At 38.8% G+C, this 22522-nt stretch overlaps 1 protein-coding gene across 2 annotated transcripts in view; it reads right to left on the reverse strand.

Moving 5' to 3' along the window:
• GRIK1 (glutamate ionotropic receptor kainate type subunit 1) overlaps nucleotides 1-22522 on the reverse strand; it is a 155953-nt gene that overhangs the window by 88100 nt on the left and 45331 nt on the right. The window lies entirely within an intron of this gene.

Genomic DNA, 22522 nt, shown 5'->3' on the forward strand with positions numbered 1-22522 from the left:
CAAATTTGTTAGCCACAATTAAACTACAATATATTTTTTAATGATTTAGAAAAAAAGAAGAAAGAAAATAATTACTCATTGGAAACTACCTCTCTGGACTCATTAATTGAATACTGCAATTAAATCTTTCCTAAAATAACATACAAAACCTGAAGTATTGCTTTTATGCATTTTTTTAAAATATATTATAGTTTGATTGTCAGAAATTTCAACCCTAAAGTCCCTAAGTAACCTTGCTATGAAGAGGAAATTGTAATTAATTATAGTTAGCGCGGTGCATAAAGTATAGCTTGAATCCCATTACATAGTCATAATTTCAATGTATCACCATCAATCAGAAGAGGAAAACTTAAGTTTAGAATTAAAACTTCAGCTCAAGAAAGATTAGATTTCTTTGCTAGGTGACTCAAGTTTCCTCTCTGCATATAAAGCTTCCTAAATCTTTTGCTATTTTGATTTTTCTTGACATTTTTTACATCTGAAAGGTCTTCCATATTTTGGAAGGCATGTGTTAAGGCTGTATGTTCAAAGTGACATCAAGGCTAGTTTTTTGCCTTAAAATGAAACTGTTCTTCTCATGCTGCACATTTGCAAATTCCAGGATGGATTTCTGTATCAACAGAGCTGAGATTGTTTCAAATTATTGGAGCTGTTGTATTTCATGGCTGCAGAAACTGGACAAAGAGAACTGCCAGATCAAGCAACTCCATTAGCTCTTGTTAAGCATGAACAGAGACTCTAAAAGAATTACTGGACTAAGATTTTTAGATAATTAATTTCATTCAAGAAGACCTTCCAAAGGGAATGTGTCAGATCCCAAGGAAGGCTGAGTATAAAGCAGTGGCTGAATAAAGGTGCTTCAGAAATGGGACAATCTTGCACTGAAGATTGTCATATATACTCTTCAGATTCAGGCAGACGTGTCTCAAGAGTATGTGATTCTTGTCTCTTGTCCCCTTGTTCCCAGGGGAACTTTTTCCCCTCTATTCAATAAAATTAGTATTTTAACAATATGCCTACTCCTTTGTGTTATCATATTGGTTTCAGTAACTCAAGAAATAAGCTATTAAAGCAAAACCCTGCTATTTAAATGTTTGCTGGCTGGAGACACTGTGACAAAGAGGCTGCTTTGGCTTATTGTTTGGATACACTTCTTTTCCTTTATGCTTTGCTTAGTTGTTTTGTGCCTACCAAATGCTGGTGCCTGCTGGGCATGGCTCTGATCTCAGTACCTCTGAAGTGTCTCAAGTTACTTCTATTTACTCTTCCACCTGACTTACTTCCAACATTCACTAAAGAATAGAAGGAAAACAGACTTCTTGATTATTGTATTTAAAGATGTGTTTGGTTCAGGAAGCATAACAGTGGTAGAGAAGTCTCTATTTATTTTTATTCTTTTCCCTAACATTCAAACCTGGAACAACACTTACTCACATCCCCATCAGGGGATGGAAGAGCCACCAATGATGTGGATGCCCATAGATTTGTGAAAGTTTTTTATAACACGAATCACACAGACAAAAGGAAATTTGCTTCTTTCTCTTTTTCTTTTTACTTTTTCCTCCAAGGATATGACATTTGACAGAGTGTATGATTCTGAAAAACAGAAACAGTTTTAAAGACTACAAGCCAAAACTCTACTCCTCGACAGGTTGTAATTTATTCGGATCAACACTGAGTGCTGTTCTGAAACATGTGCCACAGTCACGTAGATGTTAATGGGCTCTGTTTTGAGGAAAGGGGATCTAATTCTGCTCCTTTTTATGGTGAAAGATAGATATAGATTACCCAACGATCCCGTCTGGCATAAAACTTGGAGAAGTTCTGAAGGGAGTAATAAATCATGACAGAGGTCTTGAAGAGGCAGGGTGCTCGTGTGGCAGGAAAGCTTTCTTTCAGTTACATATGCCACAACAAACTGGGTAACAGAATTATGTGCACATGCAGTTTTCACTTGGTGACAAAACAAGTGTTGCTTCTAACTATGTGTGTTTTCTGTGAGATACTGAACATTGAAAAATGGTCAAATTAACAACTGCAATACATTTCCTATGTAAATTAAATGCTATGTAGACAACACTTGTGGTGATTATAGCTCTCTATGTGACATATGTTTAATGATTTAGATTGGCTCCTGTTGAGAGGGATTTAATTTAAGGCACTTATGGCATTGGGCTCAAATTATTTGCAGGAGCTGATTGAAGCTTATGTTTTACCCTACAGCTTGTGTTCAGCTAAGGATCATCCGCTGAGTACATTTCGTTTATCTCCTTCAGGATCTAAACTGTGGGATTTCGCCACTATTTTCTCTCTCCATACACGTTGCTTAACTACTTTCCAACACTACCAGCCGTTGTAAAATTAGATGTGAAAACAAAATTGCAAAATTCTTCTATTTCTTTTTTTTTCATTTAACTGTCAGGCCAGCAATTTTTATACTCTTTCCATCTATTTCCCTTGGCAGTAAGTTTTTGATGTCAAGTTCCCATTAAAATTGGAAGGAATTGATCATCCAGCTCCTCAAGAGTCTTTTAACCTCACTACTTTCTTGTCTATCTTTACCAATGACCATCAATGAACTGCTGACTGTAGGAACCAATGGATTTGGAAGTGTCCTCATCAAATTTTAAACTTAATTCACAGTATTGCAGGCACCACTAGCCCTTCCTGTGCATTGTGACATTATCTTACCATGCTGAGAAACTCCACTAAGCAGTGGTTTCCAACGATATTCTCACCTTAAAACATTTGCAGATACATATGCACTGCTCGTGGTAGAGTGACATGGGAGCTGAGTGCATAGCTTTCACTGAAGTTGTCTGGGTGTGAAAGCATGATTTTGATCCAAAATGTAATGGCCTCCCATTAACTTTCTTGGCCTTTGAATTGGACCCTCAGCACTCACTGATCTGGCCCTTATTAACAGTAACGATTGTTAAATCCAGGGGGAGGGTGAGGAATACAGAGTGCACATGAGAGTAAATAATCAAAATGGATGTGTAATTTCCCTGTAGCATAATGCCAGCTGGCTTAGAAAAGGCTGAGGGCAACTGAAGCAATGGTTATTTCATTATTGCTTGAAAACTGGATGGCTGATGCTACTCCTCTGATTTGTCAGGTAGTTGCTATTGTTTTCTGGTTTTTAGGAGTTTTGTGAAGGATTGGATTAGTCCATCAGGATCATTCTGTGCAGGATCTCAAGATGTCTAAAGGGTATTTAGATGTGTAAACTTTTTTAATACAGGGGGAAAAATCCAGTTGATATCTACTTGTATTGAAATATCATAGTGGGTCTTGTCGTGTGGTGATGACACAGCGGGCAATGCCATACAGAGACTCAACATGCTGCACTGCATAGTCTTGGCCAGATAATGACCACAAAATTCCTAATGCTTTGCATTTCAAGCATGTGTTGTTTGTGCCAAAGAACCTGTTTCTTAAAATGCTCAGTCCATGAACAGAATAATTGCATTACTTACTTCCTTTCCTAGAAATATTCTGAAAATTTTCCACAAAGAACAGGAGTTAACTTGATCCCCATGCATCATGTAAAATCTCTACAGATACTTTATGGGACTGGCACTAGCCCATTGTTAGAGCCATCACTAGAATCTGATCAAAACAGTTCCAAGTATCAATAGATACAGAACTAGGATGCCCCCTCCTCCTGGCTGAAAGCTAGTTAAACTCATCTAGGCATCCTTTACCAAAATGGAATATTTCCCAAATTGCATTTCTCACTTCATATCCCCTGTAGCAAATACAATCCTTAAAATGTCAAAGTGCATTTAATAGTTGAACTACATTGATTTATGAGAAGGTATATGACCACGATACAATTCAAACTTCAGTGGGAGAGAAGAGCCTGCTGGCTTTGGTGAGCTTGCATTCATGTTACCCCCTGGACAGCCATTTTGCAGAAGCCCTCCTGGTGGGGACTCTGGAGGCATCTGCGTAGGTGAGGATGCTCTGCTCAGTCCCATTCCTGAAAAGTATCCTGTAGTTGCTGGAGTGCAGCCTCTGACTTTCAATGCATATTTAAAAAATGATAGTTTCAGGAAATAATACTGAGATGGCAAAATTGATGAGTTAACTGCATATAAATAGCAAGTATATAATAAATTATTTCATTAAAAATAAAAAGACACCTTTCTCAGATAATTTTTCTGAATACATAAGCCAGAATCAGATTAGGCTTCAGAGGACTATTAAAAATACATGCAAGTAATCAGTGTTGGATCCAAAATCCCAGACCCTAAAATAAGCCAAACCTTGACTATAGACAAGTAGTTTGGGTTTTAATGCAGACATGAAAATCTGAATCTCATTCATATTGAAGTTCTGATTTTTTCCTATAAGCAGAGTTCTGCTACAAATTTGTATGTGAACGTTGATGTAGACCAAAAAGAAGACAGAAATACATATAAACTTTTGCTTATGAAGTGTAATTGCTTTTACCATTCCTTCTCTATAGATTGTTTGAAAGATGAGGGATGTACAAGAAGCACAAAATTGCAGTGTCAGGAACACGGTTGCTTGTTTGTTCAGATAGTACATACATTGCCTATAATCATGGGATATTCTGCTTTTTAATCTCTGTGTTCATATGGTTAATCCTGCCAAAAATAATACCAGTTGAGCTTGACAGGATTTCAACATGTTGTTTTAGCATGCCAAGAAATGATTTCTTAAATTTGTCCTTTGTGAACTCTAGCAGATGGTTTTTCTCTATTGAGGCTACATTTTGTCATATACATTATTTTGTGAGCAGAGATAGACTAAAGATTTGAATTCTAGAAAAGGCAGTAAAAATGTATTATTAGCTATTTAGAATTCATTTTTATTCAATACTGCTTCAGCAGCTGGATGAATAAGCTTATTAATGCAATAAATTGCTGTTGGTCCATGCTACTTTTCATTCAATGTGTGAGAACTTGAAAAAAAATAAAAAGCAGAAGAAAATAGAAGAAAATATTAAATAATAATAATAATAAAAAAAAGGTCACTGACATTTTTATGACTGAGAAATTTCTGTTTCCTTAATATTTTTTTGTGGCTCTTTTCTTTTCTTTTCTTTTCTTTTTTCTCTTCCCTTCCTTTCTCTTTCCTTTCCTTCTCTTTCCTTCTCTTTTCTTTCCAAGTGTGATCTGCTTGGTTTATTAGAGCATGATTTTGGTCATTTTAGAGGTGTCTATACCTTTAAAATCTTCTGTGGTAACTATCAAATGAGCCCAGATGGCATGTACTCAAGAAGTCTGGGGGGGATAAGACAGCAGAGTGGAAAAGTAGCTGAGCTGCTAACATAATACACAGTTTCTCATTAGTGTAAGAATCATTACCAGAAGACTCAGAAGTGGCAAATGCTGCTGTGCCAGTTTTTAGAAGAAGTGTTTGGGACTGCTGTCGAGAATCACTGACAAATTTGCTACTTGGAAGATCGAACAAAATGATAAATTACAATATGGAATTTATAAAATGGCTGATGAAAATAGCCCGAGTTATGCATATTTAACAGTGCTGGGCAGCAAAAAAAAATGGTGTAAGTTCGTTTTTATTTGGCAGATTCCCTCTTGGGCACACCTGGAAAGTGATAACAAGCGCTCTCTTGGCTTTGAAATTTGAGTAAGAAGGAAGAAGGAGGAAGGGAGTGAAAGCTAAATGGAAATGAAGACAGAAAAAAATGGAAAAGGAAATGCAAGAAGTGAATAGAAAAGTGAAAAGGGGGGAAAAAAAACAGGAAGATGGAAAAATGAAGCAAAAGGAAAATGAAAAAGTAACTCAATGCATTAGCTGTAGGCCACTTCAGAGCCTGGTGGAGGATCATGAATGTTTCCCCTCTAGAGCACACAGGTAGTCCTCAGAAGTCTTATCCTGAAGAGGAAAGAGCTGCACAACCCCTTTTTTCCATTTTTGATATGAATGGATCACACTTGTTGGTGCCTAAATACTGCAAATAGCTCCTGTCGAAAGCTGTGCATAGAGCTCACAAGTTTCATCATGTCCATCTCATCAGGATGTGAGAAAACCATTTCTTCTTGCCTAATGTAGCAAGTGCTTTATTTTAGCAACAATCCGTTTCACTCTTCTAACTCTGTGTACCCTCTGAGTTTGCAGCTTTCTTGTTTAAGCCATTTTCTTGTAGTTAAACAAAACAAAACAGAACAAAACAAAAAGAACTTTATAAGCATGAAATTCCTGTATAATGTTTGTAAATGCTTTAATGTGGAGGTCACCCATATGTTACCAAAAAAAAAAAAATCAAAGTAAATTAAATGGGATTTTTGTTTTAGGAGGAATTTTATAATATTCCCTATGCAGAGCCAATACAGTTCAGGAAATGTTGACATGAATTCTATCTAATTTTCTCTATGGCGTTCTTTGAATTCAAATTTAAATAACAAAAATAAACATGCAGCAACAAGAAAGCAAAGAAAATCCCATGTTTTTTTGCACAACAGCAGTGCCAACAATAGTGAATTGAATTTTCTATTCTTTTTCACAGAGAATGGAAAGATGTGAGAACTATCTGAAAATCTATGGGATGGTCTTTTCATGTTATCAGGTATAATTTGTAGTAAGAAAAGACAGATTATATATTTATAGAAGACTTATAAAATAAGCCTGAACACAGCAATTAAACTTGATGGTTGAAGACCTGGCTCGTAGAGGTTTTGTTATTGACATCCTATGAGTAAAAAGTTTGTGTGGTTTCTGAAGGAATGTTTTCTTTGCCTTTTATTATGTGAAGATGTATAAGTTTATGCACATGACTAGTCCTACTGCGTTCAGTAGAACTGAGGTTACCGCCAATGCATGCTTCTATGCCTGGTAGGCGCTACAGAGCTGAAATATTCTGATCCCAGTATATGAGATTTCATGCAGTTGGATGCACAGCATGGGTCTCCAAGCCTCAGAAGTATATGCGTGTGTAAAATCAGCTTCTTTTATTCTAAAGAAAAAAAAAACACACACAGTTTTCTCACTTTTTTTTATGTCCGTGCTTGAGAAAATTGTTATGAGGGGATATTAACAGAAACCAGATGAGGCTCCCAGTGCAATGAAGATAATAATCTACCTTATATAGTGAGCATTCTGAAAGTTAGCCCTAACTGCAGCCTCACTGCGGGAAGTGGCACTTTGCAGTGCACTGACTGCAGACATGAGATTAGAAAGGATAAAGAAAACAACTGCTTCATTCCAAATAGGAAAAGAGAACCTAGAAGACACCAAAAAAAGTTTGGAGTACTGTACTGTAGATTTCTCAAATACAGACAATAACTAGATTATACTGGTAGTGGGAAAAGTTGCAAACACATCTGAAAACATGATAGGTTGATAGTTTTGAGTGGAGTCTGTCCTCCTGGACTGTACCCCTGCGCAGCCTCATCTAGTGTTTGACCTAGTGTTTGGCAACACTGCCCATGGCAGGGGGTTGGAACAAGATGGTCTTTGAGGTCTCTTCCAACCCAAGTTGTTCTGTGAATCTGTGATAATACCATTCACATGCACGTGCAGTTCCATCTACTCACTATGTTTTGCCTAGAGTCTGTTTTGAGTCACTACTGAAGAAGATGCAGGAAGGCTAGATGTTTGCTTGGCTATTTGTTTGTTTTTCATTTTTAAATCATGAGAAAGCTTTTAGCATTAAAAACAATTTTATTTTTTTTCACTGCATGTGTTCTCCCAGTGCCTCAATGATCAAAGGGCCCTTTTGCAAAATAAGAACTCATTTCTCTAAAGAGGACAGCTGCTTTGACAGAAATTTACAGTCACCTTTATAAAACAAAGTAGAACACTGAGAAAGAAAGTTCACACTGAGGTAAGCCATATGGGGCTTTTAAGTGGTATAGCAACTTTACAGGGATTTGCTGTGCTTCTTGCTGTGACTGCAAGGTGTAATGCCGCCGGGAATGCAGTCATCAGCTCCATCTTCTTGAGGGTGTCATCATTTCCATATGCAAAACTTACCATTATAGCAGCATTATGGTTATTTGCAAAAAGAGTTTTCCAGGTCTTCACTTTTTTAATATTGCTGATGCAGATTTACAGCAAAAAATGACCTGGAGAAAGTACTGTTCTTTATATTTACAACACAGCTTGGGTTTGCATTGATGTCTTGTGAGTGAACTACTTTATCCCTTCAGCACATGAAATAATATTATAGGAACTAAAAAACTCAAACTACAAAACAAAACAAAGAAACAAAGAAACATAGAGAAGGTGCAGATAGGTCCAGCTGACTCCATTTTGCAGAAGGGCAGCACACATTCAGAGACATTTGGAAAATGAATAGAATAATGGAGCTGTCACCTCTTTCTTATTCAGTTGACCAGCTGTAAAACAGAGAGCTGTCTTTTGCAATTGGTAGCCCTCATTTTTGATGTTTGATTCCCTTATTTTATCAAAAGCCTTTCTTTGAAATGAATATTTGAATCATGTGTGGGGGCTGGCTTCTTGTATAGAGATCATCTGCTAGAAGAAACTGGGGCTTCTTGATTAAAGGTTTTGTGTTTTTTTTAATAAAACATTTTTTTTTTCATTTGGGGATTTTTGCTGTTAGAGCAATTCCTTTGTATTATTCAGACCTGGTGATAATTAATTGAAAAAATTTGGAGTCAACAATAGCACACTTTGTGCAGTAATTTCTGAATATAAGGAAGAAATGCTTTACAATAAGGGTGGTGAGGCAGTGGAACAGGTTGCCCAGAGGGATGCCCCATCCCTGAAGAAACTCAAGGTCAGGTTGTATGGGGCTCTGAGCAGCCTCATCTAGCTGTACGTGTCCCTGCTTATTGCAGGAGGATTGAGCCAGACAGCCTTTAAAGGTCCCTTCAAACTCAAACAGTTCTATGACTTCCATTATGCTGTAATAGCTTAGAGACACAGGGCCCCACAGGTTGAGTTCCACTTCTCCTTCCAGCATCGGTCTGGAGGACAGGGGACAGCAGGAGGCCTTTTGTCTTCAGCTGCAGGACTTTTTAAAAAGCTGCAGAAAAAGACCTTGCACAACTCTGTATTAATCATGTAAGAATCTGGCAAATCTTCAACAGACTGTGCTGAGGTGTACACAGGATTTGATACTTCATTTTACTTCTTATTAAAAAAAAAAAAACATTAGAAGTGACTAGTGTGCTCCAGTAAATATGGAGACATGCAAGTCCTACTCTACCTGAGGTAAGCTCTGTTCTACATGGGAGAATTATCTCAGCAGTGAACTTGACAGAATAACTAAGGTTGGAAAGGACTAAGATCACTTTGTCCAACCATCAGCCCATCTCCACTGTCCCTCAGTGCCACATCCACACAGCTCTTGAACACCTCCAGGAATGATGACACCATCACCTCCCTGGGCAGCCTGTGCCACTGCCTCACCACTCTTGCTGAGAAGAAATGTTTTCAAATACCCAACCTGAACCTCCCTTGGCACAACTTTCAGGCCATTCCCTCTCATCCTATCACTGTTACCTGGGAGAAAAGATCCCCACTTCACCACAACCTCCTCTCAGGTGGCTATAGAGAGTGATAAGGTCTCCCCTGAGCCTCCTCTTCTCCAGACTGAACAATCCCTGTGTGAGGATTTATAGATGCTATGAGAATTATATAGAAAATAAAACATTGCAGATTAATATACAGAAATTCTTTTAAGAAGATTGGTTTTTCATTCTTCTCTAGCAAAATCGCTAAAGAAGGTAGGAAAATTCAATTTAGCTTATGAGTATCAGACCTCCATGTCAGAGTTGGCAATAAATTTAGAAAATGATGTATTCTTAAGTGTTCTGGGATTTGCTCGTTACTTGTTCAACATCAAGTAGCAAGTTCATAAGAATTTTGAAAAAACATGGAAATCTGTGGGATAAGTCTTTGTGTTCTTTCTACCTGGGACAGCAGGACTCAGTTTGAATAATTTCCTCATAGAAAAATGATGAGTACTGCCCTGCTGTCTCTGTACCAGCTCCTCAGCTAGTGAGTCAGTGGGAGGAGTTTCCACAAGGTTTGGGACCGGGGATGAAGACCCAGATTGTACCTGATGAACCTATGCAGCCCAGTGCCTATCTGTCTTGCAGTGGCTGTGGGGAACATCCACAGATGCTCACAGATTCTGCTTGCCTGTGGACAGGTATTGCACATCTATGAGAGAGGCATCCAGCCTTCTTTCTTAGGAGTTTTAGGACCTGCTTAGAGAGAAAACCTTGAGCAACCTGATTTGATCCCACAGTTGGCCCTGCTTGGGGCAGAGGGCTGGACTGCAGTGCTCTGGAGGGCTCTTCCAATGTGGATAACCCAATAATTCTATGAACAGCTGGACAGTATTTTCTGGGGAAGAAGCTATACAGCAGAGTTTGGGAAAGTGCCCTTTATCTGATACAATGCGGATGATGTCTCTTTCTGATGTATCACATAGGCTCCTCCATTTTTGCACACATGCACATCCTTCTGCACCTCTTTGGTAGTATTATGCAGTGTTTGACTGATACCTCGGTATGGCAGCATTTATACAAAGTTTTAGTTGGTCTTTAGCTGATCTGCACAGTGAATCTGCCTCTGCAGTATCCATTACCTCCATCCTGCAACTGGTAGCGAGCATGGAGAAAGCTGAAAGAGCAGAATACTTTTTGCAGGTTAGTCACTTGCAAATGTATTCTTTGAGGTTCTCTCTCAGTTCACAGTTCAGATCTGAAAAAGCAATGTGTATTTTATGAATTTTTTTTATTCTGTCTTTTTCTTTTGCATTGTGGTTAGCTTTCGATTTTCATGAAGGCTGGTATTCTTGTTTCCAATATCGGGAAGGATGTGAGGCAGTGGGCTCATTTCCATTTACAGATTCAATATTGACCTCCACATTTGCCTACTCTAGTAATTTTCATTGTGTTTTTGGAGAAAATTGCAAGTTTTGCATTTAAGGAGATTTTATGAAATGTAACAATCGAAGAGTGTGGGCATGATGGGCTGGGTGCACCCACTTTCAGGGAGACAGGAAGAGAAAATCTTTGCATTTCCAAACTCCTGCCTAGTTGACTACAGAGGGTGGTAGTGTCCTGGTACAGTCCAGCACTCTGCAGTGCCCAGGCTTGGACTCACCATGCACATTCAAAAAGCCTTCCAAGGCCTTACTCTCATATCCTGGATAAAGCTGCTCACAGCAAGTTTGTGCCTATTCATTGCTTATTCCTCAACATGTTTTTAAAATGCTGCCAACAGACTCTAGTTTGTTTTCCATTGAAGGCCCTACAGTTACACGTAAAACATCAATGACTGAAACTCGTTATAATTAAACTCCTTAAAATGGCATTGTATCAGTCTGTACTGGTCCTGTGTGCACACAGATGATATTTTCTCTATTATTAATAAGACCTTGTATCAGAAACTGTATCATAAATGACTGACTGACAAGAGTGATGATGAGCCTGAAACTGTGATGTGGTCCCAAGGGAATTGTTTTAGGCACAAAGCAGGAACTAACTTTCAAAAATGTTTATGCAAGTCATCTATTATTAGAGTCATCCAGTTAAACGCTATGGCTATCCAGTGCCAGAGAAAAGCAGGCTTAGGGGACTTGGTGCAGCTTTGATACAAACAGGAGAAAGTCCCTTTGCCACTTTAGTGTTGAAATTGCTTTTACACCCTGACTAAGCTGGCCCACATTAACCAAGACGCCAGATGGATATAGGAAATGCCGTAGATTTTATGATGCTTTACGACTTCCAATTTACCCAAACCCATTTTCTATAAATTATTCAAGATATTAAGGCCCCAGATTTCAGAATTAGCCTCCAATTCTGTGACTGCAAATAATCACAGGTACAATTTATTGCAAATAGACACAAAGTCATTTTTTGATATGTAGACGTCTGACTACCTGATTGTCCCACAGAACTGATGTCTTTGTGCTATAAAACCTACCCAGAATAATCTGTCTCTGGCAAATTGCTTCCATGAAACCAGAGCCTGTGTTGAAGTCCTCAAAAATAAAAATATATATATATATATATATTATTAGTATATATCTTTGTACAGGACTGTTTTAAAAATCTTAAAAATCTTTCTTTAAAGATGTTTTATTGTTATCATAGTTTCCCTGGGGTCTGCCGCACACTGGCAAACTTATGGTCTATCACCTAAAAATGTCACCATGATGCCTTCAGTACACATAAGATAGATCTTCCTCAGTGTTGTTATAAGAACTATTTCCGTGTTCCAGCATTTGGATTTATGAGGCATAGTGTGTATGTATTATACATTTCTTTTAAAGTAGTAGACTTAGGAAAGTAAAAAGGGCTACTAGTGAGTAAAAAATATAAATAAAAGGAATGATGTTAAAGGAAGAAAAGCATCACGGATTTTTTAAGGCTTAATTTCCACTCTTCACCACGGACTCGAGAGAGTTTACATCTAAATACTGGGAGCATTAGGGTGAAGAGGTTATTTAAATTAATTCCAAATTTCTGCTTACATTGAGCCATGTCTTAAACAGTGTCCCCTCTGAAAGCCGCAGGCATATGTGTGTGAGCAGCCACTGTGGTAGAGTTCCTGAATAAGAATATTTTATATAAAAGCATGCAACTAATTTTTACTATCTATTACTAGCTTAGCTTACTACCCATTTCCCTTCAACTGGTTATTAAAAGTGCGGTTATTTGATCTTTGCTCCATAAGCCCATTATTGCAATTGTGCATTTGGTCAGATTTCTAACAATTTTGGTTAGGAAACTGTCACATTTAGAACTGGGAGTTAAATATCTGCTGAAAGAATGACTCATTCTACTCTGGCAGTCATAGCACACACCTCGGCAGTACAAAGCCCTGGCACATTTCACTGAAATGCCATGTAAAGCCTAGCTCAGTGTAAAATGTTCCTGCATACCAGTGAAAAAACACCAATTTGAAAGAGATTTTAATGAATGATAGCAGGTGAGGAAAGACGGGGTTAGAAAAAAGCATGTCTGATAGTTTGGAGGCTTACTCATCAAGGGAATGAGGCCTCAGTGTCTTCAGCATATGGAAAAGGGCTCTCCAACTCTACTAAAGAATCTTACCCATGCCAGTTTTGTCATGATGTTTCACAAGAAAAGGTTTTGTCAAGAACTTATGAAACAAGAGATCCATTACTGTCTCCAAAGTTATGACCAACTGGCAATTCAAGAAATGAGAAAATTCCGATTTCTTGGTCATGACTTACTGGACCAAAGCTATTCCCAGTTCTGCACATAGATTTGTCCTTTATGTTTGGTTGACTTTGATAGTAGATGAAGAATATTTCATGATTGGCCATTTTTGCAAGTTTAGATGGTCCCAGGTAAGTGACTGGGGCAATCAAACTTTACAGGTCAAAACCAGGTCTAGTGCCTGCATCTGTGACTGTGTTGCTCACCCACAAATGCCCACGACTTCCTTCTGCATAGCAGAAGAGGTCATCTGCACCCGCTTCAAACTAACAATGCTTCATGTGCAAAGGAGTCAGGAAGCTGAAATATGGAGCTAATTTCTTTTTCCCTGCACTGTTGAACCACCATATAGAGGGTAAAATTGCCAGAGATGTTAATTCTCTTAGAGAAAAATGATATGTGATTTTTTAAAAATGTAAATTGTAACATTCTTCATCATTCTGATGAGTAAATATGCAGACAGTGAGTTATGAATGTGGTGAGAGGATGCTTCCTAAGAAACATTGAAGAGCTCAGATATTCTGTATGCTAATTAATGCAGCATTTGGTCAGGTTTGTAAAATCTGGTCAAAATCATCCTCTATTTTCCATCAGCTCCCCCTCACTGATGTCTGCAAACTCCATGTAATGACTGAGAACCATTTTTATGAAGTAACTGGCTTATGAAAATAATATATCTTTTTTTCCTATAGAATTTATATTCTAAAATTTGGCGCCTGTCTGTTCTTTCGAATTGCTTGACTTTCTATCTCTCCAGAGAAATTTGCAGCTACTGTGAAATTTAATGCAACTATCATGCTAATATGTTAATATACTTATACACAAGTTTGCAAAATGGCATATATTCTATCAAGCATTTATGACAAGTTATCACAGGGTGGGATTTAGCAAAGGAGTTCTAACAGTAGTACCTGTTTGAAATATTTTGAGTGAGACTTAGCTGACATTTTCCAGTATGCCTTTCATTTGATACATCTATAGAATACCAGACAGGAGAAATTTTGGGGAAATTGTTCTGAAATCAATTAAAGATGTATGAGAGAAGTGGAAATTTCATCCAGACAGGAGAGGGAATTAAAGTTATATTCAAACTTATAATTAAAAAAAGTCGTTTTAGATCACAGTCTAAATTTGCTTCAAAGTGACAGTTCAGAAAGCTCATACTGATGGAGAACAGAAATGGCAAGGATGTTTTAGAATATGCAAATATGGTGAAGGTTGCAGTTCCTACTGTGGTGCTGCCTACTCTTATGAGCAAGATAACAATGTGCCACTGTGATCCAGAGGCACTGTAGCCATCTCTTGAAAAGATGAAGGAAATCCGATTTCAGTAGGAGATGACTGACAGACAATGTCTTTAGGCTTTTTAATGGCTATAAATTCTATCTCTCTGTTGTTAATGAAAGTAAAAACTGACAACACCGCAGAAGTGATATGGTCATACAAGCCTTTGTCAAGGGGGAAAACAACCACCATCCTAGATTGTCCCCAGATCAGCTTGTTAAATAGAAATTAATGATCTTCTTTTAGCTGTTCTGAGTTTAGACAGGATAAAAGATGAGAAAACAATAAAAGACTTCTTCTATGTGTGTGTGAACCTTTGCTTTGAAATTCAATTTTTAATAAATTCACATTGGATCTAACTTTATACTCTCACCCAAACCTCTCCCAAACACACTGCCCAAAGAGAGCTGGGTCTGCTTCTTAGTGTTGTGGTGAGATAAAGTACCACAACAGTGTGTTGTAAGCACTTAAATGAGCAACACTGAGGCAGCTCAGCAAACAGCATGTAGCAGTCTCACAGAGGCAACTCATGAACTCATTCATGCCCCATTGGCCCATGTAGTGGCCAGATGTTCCCTCCTATTTATAATGGTGAAGAGAGTAAGCCTGCATGAGTCTGCCCTGGGAGGTGGTGGGAGAAAAGGGAATAGGATACAATCCCTACTCCCCCCAAAAGCAGGTGTGATTATAGCTTCAGAAGACTAGATGAAGCCAAGACAGTAGTATGCCAGTAGTACTGAAAAAATTGCAGCTTTTTCTTTTGTGCTCCCTGACATGTCCTTTGAGCTCATTCCAGACTAATTGCCCATTGGGATGGCCTTGGCATCTGTCTTCAGGCACCAGACCTTCAGGCAAAGGACATTGCTGAACTCAGGATGCAGGGAAGAGAAAAGGAGGTAAAGGAACTTTTGCTTCCTTGACATTCATTTTATCTCTGCTGACACACTGGGACACAAGGATGCCTTTCTGGTGGCATGCTGGTGGACACACCTCATGAAAAAAGATAAATGATGTCTGATTTTCTCTTTGCTTTAGTTTTCAGTGGCAACATCACAACCTCCCCAGTTTCCTAAACCTACTCAGAAGTACATGGTAATGTAGCATTTCCTTTTGCCATAGAAGGAAGTAGGCATCACTAAGGTCGATGGGACATGAGCCCAGATGAACTGTACCTCGTGGTGCTACAGCTGTTGTGTGGTGTTATTGCAAGGCCTCTTCCTGTTATCCTCAAAAAGTTGCGCTAACTGGGAAGGTTTCCAGTGAGTGAAAAGAACATAAATGTCCAATCGATCTCCAGGAATGGCAAGGAGAAATCTGCAACTGCAAGCTGGTCAGCCTCACCTTAGTCCATGGGAATATCATAAAGCAAATCTTTCTGGAAGCCATTTCCAGCCAAGTGAGGGACAGGAATGTGTCTGGAAATAGCCCCTCCTCTGTTTTACCAGTGCTGTCTCTGATAATCATGCAAGGCAAAAATGCTGATTCAAAGTAGCTGGGGAATGAGTTCCTTAGGCTTCTAGGTGAAGGCTTCTCCATTTTACCCTGCCAGATCATGTCTATGGAAATAACATCCTTGTGGCAGGCATATGTCTCTCTTCAGTGAAGTTACTGCTCTATTTTCTATGTAGCAGGAGTATGCTGAGTGTAGGTGTTAGCTTTCTGTTGTGAAGTAGGGCAGAGGTAAGGCTTTTAACAGCAGGTTTTATTCTTGTAACTTCAGCCTTTGCCTGCAAAGGTCGTAAAATCACCCATAAAATATTTTATTTTTTGCAAATACCCTAAAGCTGTCACATAATCACTGCCTGCTTTTCAGTCCCTGACAGGGCAGCTGTTGTGGTTATGGCAAAAGCACATGAAGAGAACAGCGGAATATTAACAAACAGTGGAATTCTAGTAACAAAAGTGAAGGAAACTGAATGGTTTTTTTTTCGTTCTAGCAACAGTGCAATCTGTGTTATATAATTACAGTGAAACTAATGCCATTATACATTAATGTCTAAATGCACAGCAGTAAAAATATTCTGCTGAGAACTTTTCACTATAACTAATTCTGCTGGTTGCTTTCTCGTAAACATTGCTTCTTGCCCTGTTTACTGGGGAGATTTTCCTATGCAAACTGTATCACAGTTAGATTTTTATTATTATTCTGATATCCTTTCCATTTTCAGATGGTCTTTGAGCACACAGAAACATCCCTGTCCTGAGGAAGCAGCAATCAGTAAACAGCATTTACACTGCTGGACTATCAGTGGAGTACCAGCATAAATCACAGAATCATAGAATCATGGAATGGTTTGGGTTAGAAGGGACCTTTAAGATCTAATTCCAACCCCCTGCTCCCACTAGACCATGCTGCTCAAAACCCCATCCAGCCTGGCCTTAAATTCTTCCAGGGAGGGGGCATCCACAACCTGGAAGAATAAATGGCAGCAATAAAATAAAATCTCTCCCCTAAGTCAGTTTAACCCCTCACTAATATTTATAGGAACATCAGCAATGACAAGTGAAAAGAGAAACAAGGTGTGAGTTTTGTGGGGGTAGATTCTCTGCACCTGAACATGGACATGTTCTAAAACTGGGAAAAGATCATTTCAGGCAGAGCTGGGAGGACAGATGAAATATAAGTCAAAGTCTCATCTGCTCTTAAATTAAGTAAGGCCAGTGCCAACCTTGTGTAAGCCATTTGAACAGAGTGAAACTCTGTCACTCCAGGGACTATGTCACACATGAAAATGATTAACATCACTAACCTATTTTCACACTAACATCTCTTCACCCTGAGTGTGTGATAAAGGTACAGAGAGAAGGACCAAGTGAGTGCTAGTTTATCTGACTGTGTATTCCACAGTTACTAGTCCATTTTCTGCTTCACTAAATGGAAAGAGAAAGTAAATAAGATCATGTTCTGTGGCATATGGATAAATGTTGGAATGAACATGTTCCATCTACCTTTAGTGGGTAGTGCTTCTAATGCATCAAACCATGCTTCCAAGCTTCCAAGACTCCAGCACTGAACTTAGGCCTTTTCTTTCTCTTCATAACATTGTAAGCCATACACAAAACTTCAACGAATGCAACTGTCTCACTCACGTGGCAAACCTTATTACATGTTTATTTCATGGTAAACAAAGAGGAGTGTGCTTCGATCTACTTCAAAAACCACAGTTGTTGCAAAACTAGACAGCATCACACTTTCTCAGGCAAGGTTCAATAGCTCACTATCTACATGAGTGCTTGTATTATCCCTTTGAGAATAAGATTTATTTTCCAGAAAGATAAGACTGTTAAATCAGCTTCTGACCTTCTTGAAGCTCACACAGCAAGATTATCTACTGCCTGGAAGCAGATAGATGTAGAAAATCCTGATCCATCACAAACTGATGAAGAGACAATTCCCATTAAATACAGCTAACACAGTAGTATTAATCGCCACATTTTGGTCTATTCACAAGTGTGTTGGATGATGTGACATTCACTAACCGTCTCTCTAGAGATTCAACTAGAAGGCGCCTGGGTTGGGAGTAGGTGGCATGGAGAGCATTGTAATTAATTACCTGTTCCCATCAGAGTATTCTCTTAGATGCTGCACTAACAAAGTTTGGTACAAGCTGATAATCACAAGCTAAACAAGTCCATCTCTATCAGCACTGCTTTCACTCACTGTTTTTCCTGCTTCAATGCCTCAGACTTCCACACAAAGATGTAAAGATTAATAAAAAAATGCTGTGCCAAGACTGATAGCACTGAGAGATATTAAACCTACAAATACATGTTTCTTTGATACTGCTAATACATTGATTTTTTTTTTTTTTTTTGGTAACATTTACTGATAACTTTACAATTTCTGCAACACCACTATTCCCACACTACACTTGAGGATAGAGGGTAGTTTTAGATCTTATTTCTGGGGGATTTCATTAGATCATGAAAACATGAACCCAACTGGGTATTTTTATTCAATATTATTTTTAAAAGAAATTATAGATCATCTATAGTTTAGGATTTTTCATCCTAAAAGTAGATGCATAACCCCTAGGAGAGCACAGAAAATCTATGATAATCCATTTCTCAAAATCTGAATTGGAGGAACCACTGGATTTCAAGGGGCTATAATTTCAGCTGTTGGTGTAGACTGCTAGATTCTAATTTAGCCATAATTTAGTCAATATCAGACATAATTCCCTTGCTTAAAAAGTTATTAAAAATTTAATAAAACCAAGGAGATTCTAGGACAAAGTATATTAAGATAACAAAATTTTGCATACATATTAATTTCAAGACATACTAGATCTTAATTAGAATGTCTTACTTGAACATTACCAAATATATATATTTCTAGATTGTTTTAGAATGCATTTTTAATTCAGAATACATTAGGTATCAAATGCATAGAAACAAGGGAGGTCCACCCCCTTTAAATCTGATTTTTACAGTATTGATAAACATGAATGCTGGAAGTATACACATGAGCTGTTCTTCACATGTGTTACACAACACATGCTTTTATATGTTACTTTTATATGTTAGTAACACGTAAGAACTGATGCAGACCTCAGCTTTGCATAGCTCTGTTGAGCATGTGCAGTGTAATCTGTTCACTTGTATTCCCTGAAGTAGAGTGAGATGAAGTAGAGTTATCTGGAAGCCCAGAGTTTAAGTTACTCGTGAAAATATAATTCAGAGAAATCTAAGTCTTGTTGAATGTGGGTTTAAGGAGTTTATTTTGTTTGTTTTGTTTTGTTTTTTAATTGTTTTGCATTCTTTCCATTCTCCATCTCCAAAAGCAAAGCATGAAAATTTATAATTGATGTCTGCTGCCACTTTGTAAAACCTGCAGTCAATTACAGCCATGAAGTGTGTGTGAATAATTGGAGACTGGTTTCTTTCATTTCCAAGCAGCTTTAGCTTTCAACAAAATCCTGGCGTGCATTTAGCTCATTTTCTACAGGTTTGTTACTTTTAGTCTTTCTTCTACTGAACAATCAAACTAAGATGTTCACTTACATCCTTGAGTAGCTGTGTTTATATTGCTATTTAATTAATCAATTTGCCAGTGCAGTAGTTGACATGCTCCTGGATCGCTTTTAGAGTGTGCAAAGTATTTGCACACTGTGCCGAAGGCAAAAAAATGAAGAATCTTTTCTGACCTACTGGCACTGGGGTGTCTCACAAGCAGAAATTATTATTCATCGTGATTGTAGTTCATCAATGCTTTTTGGTAAAAGTCTATAATATATGCTTTCATAAATGCCTTTGGGGTTTGCTTGTTTGTTGAATCTTGAATGGCTCAAAAATAGCATTAAACTTTTCCAAGCCAAGAATAACCTTAAAAATGAAAATACATTCCCTATGCATATGGTGAAATACCTCTGATTTACCCAGACTTACAGAAGAAAATGAAGCAGTAAACTCGTGTTTGAATGAAGAATCTTTCAAAATTCAAAGGCCACATTTTCTGAGGTCCTGCCATCAGTTTTTCAAGATTTGCACAGAGAGTGCTGGTGGATCTCATGTGCACTTTGTACTACTTCCTGCAGTTGTCATCCTTCTCTGCCAATATGAGCAGAAAGCATAGAGGGATGCACCAGTGCTGAGCTGAACTGGTCTGCCACTGCAGATCCGGTCATCACACAGCGACATCCACAAGGTATGGTCACAGGATGGCTTTGGAAAGTTCTCGCTTATAGAATCATTGCTTACTTACATGATTTCTGTTTGATTGTGCAGTGTAGAACAGATGCACAGACATAAGTATACACAGTTTTGGAGAGAGGAGGCCTGATTTCAGTGCTAATAACGTATTTCAGAGAAGATAAGCAGCTGGCATGCATCAAAACCCTTTTCAAATACTAACCAACATCAAATGGTTCAAATGGTCCAGAGGAAAGCAAGGGAGTTTACAAATGCAACTAACTATAAAAAACATTACAGTGGTCTCTGTAGCACTTTACAATGTATTGTTCTTTATACTGCTCCAGTATAGCTGGAAAGCATGGAATGAAAAATGCTAGGGGAAAGCCTAGTCCTAAGAATCACAGAATCATAGAATGGCCTGGGTTGAAGAAAGCTCCTGGTGAAATATAGGTTGTTTCTGATCCTCCTCCTCACTGAGCAAATATGATCTACCAGATTGGCAGACCCTGCAGAGACTCTGTGTTATGAGTTCACACTGGGATCTGGTCAGTGTGTTTCACCAGTAGTTATCCTATACCTGAGGGCATAGGATGACCACCCAGCTTATCCCCAGCTTCAGCAAAAGGGGGGCAATCTTATTTCCAATGCTGACACCATAGCTTCTCTACAAGGAGAGACACTTCTGATTTAGCATCTCCCTTTTACAGGCTGCCTCTCCTTTCTCTTAGTGGGCTTTTTGAGTGACATAGTGAATGGACATGGTGGTAATGGGCTGATGGTTGAACTAAATGATCTTCATGGCTTTTTCCAACTTTAACAATTCTATGATTCTATGATGATCCTGAGATTCTCTGCATGCCTCCATGAAGGCCGAGGGAAGCCAAGCAGAGGATCCTGCAGATCACCCCTCATGTGACTGGTGTGCAGGAAAGGCATCCAGCCAGCTCAGACACAAGAACTGCTTTGGTTGCAGTCAGTTATAATGGTACGCCAATCTCATGGTGGTTAGTGGATTGATAATGAGAGCAATGTAAAGAAGAGAAATACAGAGACAGCTGTGCTGGCTCAGGCTAAAGGGCAGGCTCTTCTGCTATCTCATCTCGACAGTGGCAAAGTGTGGATATTTAGAAAACAGCATGAGTATCAGGGAAGCATAGAACAGTTTTTGTTCTTGAATAGTCAGTATTCGAGGTGCCTTTGGCTCTTTCAGTTCAAGAACCAGAGGTAATGTCTTAGCATTTATTGGGCTTTACCAGGACTTTTCCAAAGCCTTTTTGAACCTAGGAAAGGCTGATTGCTTCCTCCATGTCCTGTAGCAAGGAGTTTCGCAGTTTAACTACAAGTTGTGCAAAGAATCACTTTATGTTACTGCTATAAAATTGGCCTCTGCTAGTTTCATTTCATGCCCCTTAGTCCTTGTGCTCAGAAAGGCAGTGAATGCTTGTTCCTGATTCACCTTCCCCCCCTGCACTGATGATTTCATAGCCTTCTGCCTCAGCCTGAGCATTTTTTCAGGCTCTGTACACTTTCTTGTCATGCTTCAAGCTATTTTTATTGCCCTCATCTGAACTTGCCCTATTGCTGCAAATACAGGCAATGCTCTCACAAATAACAGGCTGTCAGACTTTCAGATATGCCTCTCAATTAGTATGTGCATACATTTTCCACACGCTGGGATCAAATGACCTTTGTAAATGTGGCTTGCCAATACAGTTGTTTGCATATTTCCAACAGTGATCTCTGAATGCTATTTGACTTGTTAATCCTACACTCAAGGGTTACCCATTTGGTAAGTTCCACTCAAGCAAATATTCCGCTAAGTCTGACCTCACACAGGTCTGACCTGTGTGAGGTCAGACTTCCTTCTTTCCTTCCTTCCTTCCTTCCTTCCTTCCTTCCTTCCTTCCTTCCTTCCTTCCTTCCTTCTCCTTCCTTCCTTCCTTCCTTCCTTCCTTCCCTCCTTCCCTCCTTCCCTCCTTCCCTCCTTCCCTCCTTCTCTCCTTCCCTCCTTCCTTTTTCAATGAAGCTACTCACAATTCTCCACCCTACATGAAAATTAACTCCCATTCAGATTGGATCAAGAGGATCACTGCCCTCTCCCTCCCATCCTCACACAGCCTGCCTTCCCTCATTCTGTGCCTTTTTCCAACAAACTGCCATAAATGGAAACTTTTGCCTCCTTCCAAACCCCTCCTCACTCACTTTTTAAACAAGTTAGGGTGCTTCAGAGGCTTTGAGGATAGAGATCCACAAAAAGTTGTAGCTATTTCAGGGGCAGACTCACTAGCACTTTCCTTTGAAATGATCTTCTGCGGGGGATTACTATCTAATGCACCTGGAACTACATTAGTTTGTTCAGGCTCTTGGTTTATCTGAAAATCATTTTCCAGTAATCTTATGTACACCATCTGGCTAAACATCCTGTGAGGAGCAGCCGCTGT

This window comes from Meleagris gallopavo, chromosome 1 (assembly GCF_905368555.1).
Source record: "Meleagris gallopavo chromosome 1, MGAL_WU_HG_1.1, whole genome shotgun sequence".
NCBI lineage: Eukaryota > Metazoa > Chordata > Aves > Galliformes > Phasianidae > Meleagris > Meleagris gallopavo.